Source organism: Homarus americanus, unplaced genomic scaffold (assembly GCF_018991925.1).
Source record: "Homarus americanus isolate GMGI-L3 unplaced genomic scaffold, GMGI_Hamer_2.0 scaffold25013, whole genome shotgun sequence".
NCBI classification, from domain to species: domain Eukaryota; kingdom Metazoa; phylum Arthropoda; class Malacostraca; order Decapoda; family Nephropidae; genus Homarus; species Homarus americanus.
Window position 1 is genome coordinate 5,635,171 of NW_024722158.1, and position 9,807 is coordinate 5,644,977.

Below are 9,807 nucleotides of genomic sequence, written 5' to 3' on the forward strand. Positions count from 1 at the left end.
GTGTGTAAGGTGGAGGTGTTGGGTGATGTCACTGATGTCTAACTCATTGAAGTCACCGCATATCACTAGTTTAGCACATGGAAATCTGGATCTCAGGGAGTCAGCAGTGTCTATAATATGAGTAATCAGTACATTGGCGGTTGGTGCGCGGGGGGGATGATAGCATACACAGACAATGAGGGAGGCAAGCTGGCGGGGGTGGGAGGTGGGAGTGACCTGAACCCACAAGGCTGTGTGTGTGTGTGTGTGTGTGTGTGTGTGTGTGTGTGTGTGTGTGTGTGTGTGAATAGCCAGCACCATGAAGCGAGGAGAAAGGGAGGAGGAGGTGTGAGGGAAGGGTAGGGGGAGTGAGAGAGAAGGGAGAGAGAGGGAAGGGTAGTAGTGAGGAAAGGTCAAGGTTCCTGTGGGCGTATCCTGAACCCATTGTTAGTCTTTCGCGTTTAAGCCAACGTGGTAAAAGACTACCCTCCCCCCTCCCCTCCCCATTCCGGCATACCACCACCAACTACCCTGTGACTCCTGACTACTGTGGGAGGTCATGTTGTTGTTGTAGTGATGTACATGGTAGTTGGATCAGAGTATTTTCTGTCGAGAGATTCTTGTAGCATTTTCATTGGGACGTCTTCTTTACAACAACAGGTTAGGTTAGGTTAGATTACGTTAGATTAAATTAGATTAGGTTGTGTTACCGTTAGGGTGATTAATCCCAAGGTGAAATAAGCTTGGTGCCTATTATTTACAGTTCATGATCCTTGAAGATATTGGCAGGTCTGCGCAGCCAGAATGACAGCCGCGGTGATAAACAAAAAATAAAAACGACTAACAGACAGAAATAAACAGAAAATAGACAACAACAAGAAGCAATAGACTGACTGATAGGACAAAGAACAGAAATGGAAGGACAGACAGACAGACGGGTTAGTGTAGTGTGGGTGTATCAAGGTAGCTGATAGTCAAACCCTGTGTTTAAGTCTTCATAAAAACTTGTGACATTTTGGGTCGTGTCTTGCTGTGTGTGTGTGTGTGAAAGGGGGGTGTAGGTGTTTGTGTGTGTATGTGGGGAATGTAGGTCTGTGTGTGTGTGTGTGTGTGTGTGTGTGTGTGTGTGTGATGCAAGGTTGTGTTGGTTACAGTAGCAAAATCACAGGTTGATAAAAATAATTATATGTCTCTCTCTCTCTCTCTCTCTCTCTCTCTCTCTCTCTCTCTCTCTCTCTCTCTCATACACAATCCATTTTTTTACATTCACTCTCAATAACACAAGCGGATCCACCCACCCAACGAACATATTGGAAAATGATTTATAGAACACGGAACATTGATGGAACACGTAACAAGTCTTTTTATATACCAATTATTCATTACATATGTGTGTGTGTATTTTTTTTTTATGTGAGAAGTGATGTGTTTGTCGAATTATTTGTTGTATTTGTTTATTTTTTGTGTGTATATGCTTGTTTATTTTTTTGGGTGTTTATGTTGTGTCTTTGTTTTCCTCCTTTAGAGTAAGTAATCCTTCTCCTCCTCCTCCTCCTCCTTCTCCTCCTCCTCCTTTAAAGTAATTAAGTAATCGTCCTCCTCCTTCGTCTCCTCAATTTAATCATCACTGCCAAACACCTCCCCTCCTCTACCTCCTTCCTCCTCCCCCCTCACCTCCTCCCCCCCCTCTCCCTCACCTTGATCTCAAGAGCGTCCTCCCCCTAAGAGGAGGCGAGTTCCAGGAAGTATCTGGGGGCAGCCAGTTCCCAGAAATACCCCGCAACCTGGTCAGTGTGTGTGTGTGGCGGGGGTGTTGGTGTGCGTGTCAGGGGGGAGTGTTGATGTGTGTGGGGGGTGTGTAGGTGTGTGGGGGGGTGTGGGTGTGTGTGTGGGGGTGTGGGTGTGTGTGTGGGGGGTGTGGGTGTGTGTGTGGGTTGGGGTGTGGGTGTGTGTGTGGGGGGTGTGGGTGTGTGTGGGGGGTGAAGGTATGTGTGTGGGTGGGGGGTGTAGGTGTGTGTGTGGGTGGGGGTGTGGGTGTGTGTGTGTGGATGTACTTTCAGCCAGCCACATTTGCTCAGCACTGCCCGGCCTCAGCTTCAAGTGTCTTTTAAAAATATTGACTTAGACTGACCTGAAGACAAGTATTGTACTCATTTTCTTTACTTATTAACAAGGATTATTATTATCATTAGTAGTGGTAGTAGTAGTAGTAAACAACAAGGCTCTACGAGGTGATACCATCCTACAGTCGACCGAGGGAACAACACAGGGAGACCCCGTTGCAATGGCAATGTATGCAATAGGCCTATCAGTGCTCCAACAAGAAATAAAGTATGAAACAACTGGGGTAAACAAGTGGCATATGCTGATGACCTCACAGGAGCAGGAAAAGTGGAGGACATCAAAAAGTGGTGGGACCTGGTAACATCGCGAGGTCCACAAATAGGGTACCACCCAAACGCCAGCAAATCCTTCCTCATCGTGAAGCCAGATCATTATGATCGGGCTGTGGAGGTTTTCGGCGAAAGTGAGGTCAAAATAACTAAGGACGGCCAAAGACATCTAGGCGCAGTAATTGGCACTACGGACTTCAAGACCCAGTACGTAGGGGGAAAGGTGAACGAGTGGGTTAGCGAAATCCATGCTCTATCGGAGATTGCTAACACAGAGCCACATGCGGCCTTTGCAGCATTCACACATGGAGTCAAGCATCGTTGGAACTACCTGATGCGTACCATCCCTGAGATCCGACCCCTCCTCCACCCTTTGGAAGAAGCAATCAGTGTCAAGTTCATTCCCAAACTAGTGAAACACCACGACTTAACCCCAGTAGAAAGAACACTTCTTGCACTTCCACCCAGACTGGGAGGGATGGGACTAACTAATCCAGAGGAGTTTGCTGACTCTGAACATCAAAATTCACTTAAGCTCACGGCAGCCCTCACTGACCACATAATAGCCCAGAATGCAACAGGGGAAGTGGACACCAGCGAAGTTAATAAGATCCGTAGATCCATTACAACAGATCGGCAGCACTGCCAAAATGACATGTTGCAGCAACTATCGCTGCAGGTTCCAGAAAATCTGACAAAAAAAGTAGCTATAGCGCAGGAGGTGGGCGCCTCGAACTGGTTAACTACGTTACCGATAAGGGCAAATGGTTTCAGCCTTAACAAACAAGAATTTACAGATGCCATTGCTCTAAGGTACGGTTGGCCAGTAGATGGTTTGCCCTCCCAATGCGTGTGTGGCTATTCCTATGATGGCGATCACGCCATGGTTTGCAAGAAGGGGGGCTTCATATGCATGAGGCATGACGAGGTAAGGGATCTCACAGCAAATATGTTGAAGGAAACCTGCCGGGACGTCATGGTAGAACCGACCCTCCTTCCACTGGATGGCGAGATCCTCCAACACAGGACTTCAAACACATCTAACGAAGCCCGTGTGGACGTCAGTGCTCGAGGATTCTGGACGCGGGGACAGCGAGCCTTCTTCGACATCAGGATTTTTGATCCCATGGCCGTTTGTCACCGTAACCTAGCTCTCGATGCTGCACATAGGAGGAACGAGAACGACAAGAGAAGGGCATATGGGGAGAGAATTCAAAATGTCGATCAAGGCAGCTTCACTCCGCTAGTGTTCACAACCTCTGGTGGGATGGGCCCAAGCGCAAGATGTTTCTACGCCAGACTCGCGGAGCTGATCTCCGAACAGAAGCAGCAGCCCAGAAGTTATGTCACAGCCTGGATGAGATGTCGACTGTCCTTCTCTCTCCTTCGGTCGGCTTTGCTCTGCCTCAGGGGAACGAGAGCTTCTGCCCCTACTCCGTCAACTGCTGCAGATATCGACTATGAGGCTACAGTCACCGAATGCCGCATCGATCTGCGGCTCAACTAATTTAACACAGATAGGATAGTTGCTTATGTATTAGGATATTTAATATTAAGGTAAATAAATGGTGGCGAAGGTGTGGCTATTGGGGGAGGCTGGAGGCCACGTTAAAAAAAAAAAAAAAAGTAGTAGTAGTGGTAGTAGTAGTAGTAGTGGTAGTAGTAGTAGTAGTAGTAGTGGTAGCAGCAGTAGAAGTAGTAGTAGTAACAACAAAATTATTTCCTACCAGTTTAAGTTAAATATAACAGAGACTAATGTTATGAAAGAAGGGGCGTGACGATGGGGTAGGTTAGGTGGTGGGTTAGGTCAAGGTGTGGGTTAGGTTAGGGTGTGGATTAGGTTGGGTTAGGTTATGTTACGTTAGGTTAGGATCTGTTTCACTCTAGGCGTAGATAGATAGATTTACGGGTAGTAGATAGATTAGTAGATACTGCACATCCATAAGACAGACAGACAGACAGACATACAGACATATAAATTGAAATATATAAACGTAGATCCATAATACAGTAGACATATAGATTAACGTATAGATAACTGATACAATAAATAAAATAAAACATACAATAATAAGATAAACAAAGAAAATTAATAACAAAAGAGGGGAAAATTTATCGTAATGATCCCTCGTGTTTACTAACGAGACAAAGAAAACGGGACTAGAGCTGTGAGATAATGCCGATGTGTTTTTGTTTTGTTTTTTCGCGTGCTGTTTCGATTCCTTTACTAAATCTGAAACTATTATTTTAAGGTATTGTAAGGTAGAAATTATATTGTGGGTGGTTATTTTATTTTTTATTTATTTATTTATTGATTTATTAATGTTAAAATTAGTTTTGAGATTTACTGTATGTGTTTTTTTATGTTTGGGAGGGAGGGGATTTAGTATACTGTATATGGGTTATTTAAAGATTAGCTACTCTAATTCTGATTTAACCTAACCTAATTCTGATTTAACTTAACCCGAACTTGTTAATACGACATAGAAACCTCTTAACACGTCATATAAACCTCCTCTTACTATGTTATGCAACGTTCCAAATACATGGCTATGAATAATGACTTTCACCGTCGTGTTTAGATTCAAGCATTAGCCTTCACATACCAGTTAACATTCACCAGTCAGTCATTACAATAACCACAGGCGCTGAAAATAACCTCACCACCGCTCGCGATTTCATGATTTCCAATATATTATTATTTTTTTATTATTTTTTTTATTTGTATTTTTTGGGGGTTTAGTTCATCTGCCGTTCCTTGTAAGTGTTGATTTTTATTTGAGTCGTGTTCTTTTTTTTAACTCAGGTATATAATTAAGATAAAATGATAACAGGGAAGAGTGATAGGAAATGATTATACTAAAGAAACGTAGACTCGATTATCATTTGTTTTCACCGTGTTTACATCTCAGTGGGTATTGTAGTCCGCCTCCTCCTCATACTTGTAAATATAATTGAAACGACAGCTCTTATGTGGTGTTAAGTCTTCCTGAATAACCTATTGACTTTCTTATTTTTAAACATTACCTTATATAGTCTCCTACACCCTTCTCACTCTGCCTGAAACACGAAACAAAAAACCCCTCTCATTTCCTCCTATCTCTTTCTCTCGTTTAGATAGGCGGTGGAAGATCATGGTAGCCGAGAGAGAATTAAACTCGGTGACTCATAGATGAATGCAGTATGTCCCCCCCCCCCTCAGATTAAAGTAAGTTTTCCAATTTTTTGTGACTTTCTGACACCAAATACTAGTCGAGAAGTGATTGGCAGTCTGATTTATTCATCTAGGACCATTATATGACTTCATTCCGGCTATATTTGGCTCCATTTAGGTACATTTGGGTGATTAGTCGGACCCCTCAGAAAAATCCTACCTTACTTTTATTCTATTTTCTTATACTTCTTCGAATTTAAATAGTCTCTTCACTATGTTTTAAAATAGATAGATACGTATAAAATTAACTAAATCCATCACCGAGGTAGAATAATATCAGGTAGGGAGACAACGGTCCTCAATATAAACAGACAAAAAACAAAACATTCTAATCCCAAGGCGATTAATGTTGTCTTAAAAACAAAAGAATAATTTATGTCATGGTGGTGGTGAGGGTTGTCGTGTGTGATTATTATCTGCCGTAGAAAAGGTGAATGAAATATGTGAAGTATTTAAGGGTATGGCGGAGCGGCAACTCAAAAGTGGTGAAGCGTTTCTTGCTTGGTAGAGGTCAGGGAGATAGAGAGAAAGGAGAGGATAGTCAGTCCAGCCTCCCGGGATAGTGGTGGTGGTGGTGGTGGTGGTGGTGGTAGTGGTGGTGGTGGTGGTGGTGGTGGTGGTGGTGGTGGTAGTGGTGGTGGTAGTGGTGGTGGTAGTTTTTTTTTTTTTTACGGTTGTGGTTGTAGGTTTTGGCTGTGTTGATTGTAGTTGTGATGGTAAGTTTTGGTTGTTTTTGTGGTTGTGTTCTTTAAGGTTTTGGTTTACCCATTATCCCCTTGCTCGTAAAATTAGGTGGAATCTTTCGGTCAGGTTCAGTGATCCATATAACGGGGTTCTAATAACCACACATCGCACAGGCCAGATAAGCTAATTACTCGTAAATGTTCCCTTAAGCGAGGTTCCTTCTCTGTCTCTCTGTCTCTCTCTTTCTCTCACTTAATTTGAGGACCTTTTGAGTCACTTAAACTTGCTCATTAAATCAGCCTGTTCTGCCAGTAACGTATATAATGTGTTTAAGAATGGGAGATAATGGTAGGATGAATGGAGTGAGGTCATGGTAGCTAATGGTAGGAATGGTGGATATGTAAAGATTCCAATAGACTCTTTTGGAAAATTTGACTTTTTTTTTCATAGTACATTTTTTCTCATAAAGTCTACGGAACTTTTACATATCAACTTATTATTCTATCTCTTCCCACCAACCAAATCTCGGGATATTTTGTTTTTCTTTTTTAAACAATAAACAATTCTCAGACATTTTTCTTCCACGACGTTATTTCAGAATTGACAATACGTATACACACCAGCCTGTCTTCCAACCAATGAGTGTGTGTGTGTGTGTGTGTGTGTGCTGCAGCTATCCCCGCCACCCCTGACAGTAACTAGTGTGTGTGTGTGTGTGTGTGCTGCAACTATCCCCGCCACCCCTGACAGTAACTAGTGTGTGTTGTGTGTGTGTGCTGCAACCATCCTCCCCACCCCTGACAGTAGGCAATCTGGGTGTGTGTGGTGTGTGTGTGTGCTGCAACTATCCCCCACCCCTGACAGTAACTAGTGTGTGTGTGTGTGTGTGCTGCAGCTATCCCTCACCCCTGACAGTAACTAGTGTGTGTGTGTGTGTTGCAACCATCCCCCCACCCCCTGACAGCAAATTAGTGTGTGTGTGTGTGTGTGTGTGTGCTGCAGCTATCCCCTGCCACCCCTGACAGTAACTAGTGTGTGTGTGTGTGCTGCAGCTATCCCTGCCACTCCCTGACAGCAACTAGTGTGTGTGTGTATGTGTGCTGCAGCTATCCCTGCCACCCCTGACAGTAACTAGGCAGGTGTGTGTGTGTGTGCTGCAACTATCCCCACCCCTGACAGTAACTAGTGTGTGTGTGTGTGTGTGTGCTGTAACTATCCCTGCCACCCTGACAGTAATTCAGGTGTGTGTGTGTGTGTGCTGCAGTGCTATCCCTGCCACCCCTCTGACAGTAACTAGTGTGTGTGTGTGTGTGTGTGTGTTAGCAACTATCCCCCACCCCTGACAGCTGGTGTAACTAGTGTGTGTGTGTGTGTGTGTGTGTGTGCTGCAACTATCCCCCACCCCTGACAGTAACTAGTGTGTGTGTGTGTGCTGCAGCTTATCCCTGCCACCCTGACAGTAACTAGTGTGTGTGTGTGTGTGTGTGTGTGCTGCAACCAGTCCCGCCACCCCTGACAGGCAACTAGTGTGTGTGTGTGCGGGGTGCTGCAACCATCCCCCACCCCTGACAGCAACTAGTGTGTGTGTGTGGGAAGGTAATCCATCCTCACACCCCTGACAGTAACTAGTGTGTGTGTGTGTGTGTGCAGCTATCCCTGCCACCCCTGAGCAGTAACTAGTGTGTGTGTGTGTGTGCTGCAGCTATCCTCACACCCCGACAGTAACTAGTGTGTGTGTGTGTGTAAAAGCCAACTATCCCCCACCCCTGACAGTAACTAGTGTGTGTGTGTGTGTGTGTGCTGCAACCATCCCCCCACCCCTGACAGTAACTAGTGTGTGTGTGTGTGTGTGTGCTGCAACTATCCCCACCCTGACACAGGTAACTAGGTAGTGTGTGCTGCAACTATCCCCCCAATTCCTGACAGTGCAATCTAGTGTGTGTGTGTGTGTGTGCTGCAACTATCCCCTGCCACCCCTGACAGTAATCAGTGTGTGTGTGTGTGTGTGCTGCAGCTATCCCTGCCACCCCTGACAGTAACTGGTGTGTGTGTGTGTGTGTGCTGCAACTATCCTGCCACCCCTGACAGTAATCTGGTGTGTGTGTGTGTGTGCTGCAGCTATCCCCTGCCACCCCTGACAGTAACTAGTGTGTGTGTGTGTGTGTGCTGGCAGCTATCCCTGCCACCCCTGGACAGTAACTAGTGTGTGTGTGTGTGTGTGTATGTAACTATCCCCCCACCCCTGACAGTAATTCAGTGTGTGTGTGTGTGCTGCAACTATCTCCGCCACTTTGACAGTAACTAGTGTGTGTGTGTGTGTGTGTGGTGTTGCAACTATCTCCCCCACCCCTGACAGTAACTAGTGGTAGTGTGTGTGCTGCAACTATCCCCGCCACCCCTGACAGTAACTAGTGTGTGTGTGTGTGTGTGTGGGGTGTTGCAGCTATCCCTGCCACCCCTGACAGTAACTAGGTGGTAAGGGTAAGCAAACTATCCCCCCACCCCTGACAGTAACTAGTGTGTGTGTGTGTGTGCGTAACTATCCCCGCCACCCCTGACAGTGTAACTAGTGTGTGTGTGTGCTGCAACTATCCCCGCCACCCCTGACAGTAACTAGTGTGTGTGTGTGTGTGTGGTGTGCAACCATCCCCCACCCCTGACAGTAACTAGTAACCATCCCCCCACCCCTAGTGTGTGTGTGTGTGTGTGTGCTGCAACTATCCCCCACCTGACAGTAAGTGTGTGTGTGTGTGTGTGTGTGTGTGCTGCAGCCATCTCTGCCACCCCTGACAGTAACTAGTGTGTGGTGTGTGTGTACAGCTATCCCTGCCACCCTGACAGTAATCAGTGTGTGTGTGTGTGTGTGTGCTGCAACTATCCTGCCACCCCTGACAGTAACTCAGTGTGTGTGTGTGCTGCAACCATCCCCACCCCTGACAGTAACTAGTGTGTGTGTGTGTGTGTGCTGCAACTATCCCTGCCACCCCTGACAGTAACTAGGTGTGTGTGTGTGTGTGTGTGCTGCAACCATCCCCCCACCCCTGGACAGTAATCTGGGTGTGTGTGTGTGTGTGTGTGTGCTGCAACCATCCCCCCACCCCCTGACAGTAACTAGTGTGTGTGTGTGGTAAGCAACTATCCCCCCACCCTGACAGTAACTAGTGTGTGTGTGTGTGTGTGCTGCAACTATCCCCCCACCCCTGACAGCACTGTGTGTGTGTGTGTGTGTGCTGCAACTATCCCTCTCACCCTGACAGTAACTAGTGTGTGTGTGTGTGTGTGTGCAACTATCCCACTCTGGACAGCCACCCCTGACAGTAACTAGTGTGTGTGTGTGTGTGTGCTGCAACTATCCCCCCACCCCTGGGACAGTAACTAGTGTGTGTGTGTGTGTTGCAACTACCCCCCCCCCTGACAGCAACCAGTGTGTGTGTGTGTGTGCTGCAACTATCCCCACCCCTGACACAGTACAGTAACTAGTGTGTGTGTGTGTGTGCTGCAACTATCCCCCCACCCCTGACAGTGCAACTAGTGTGT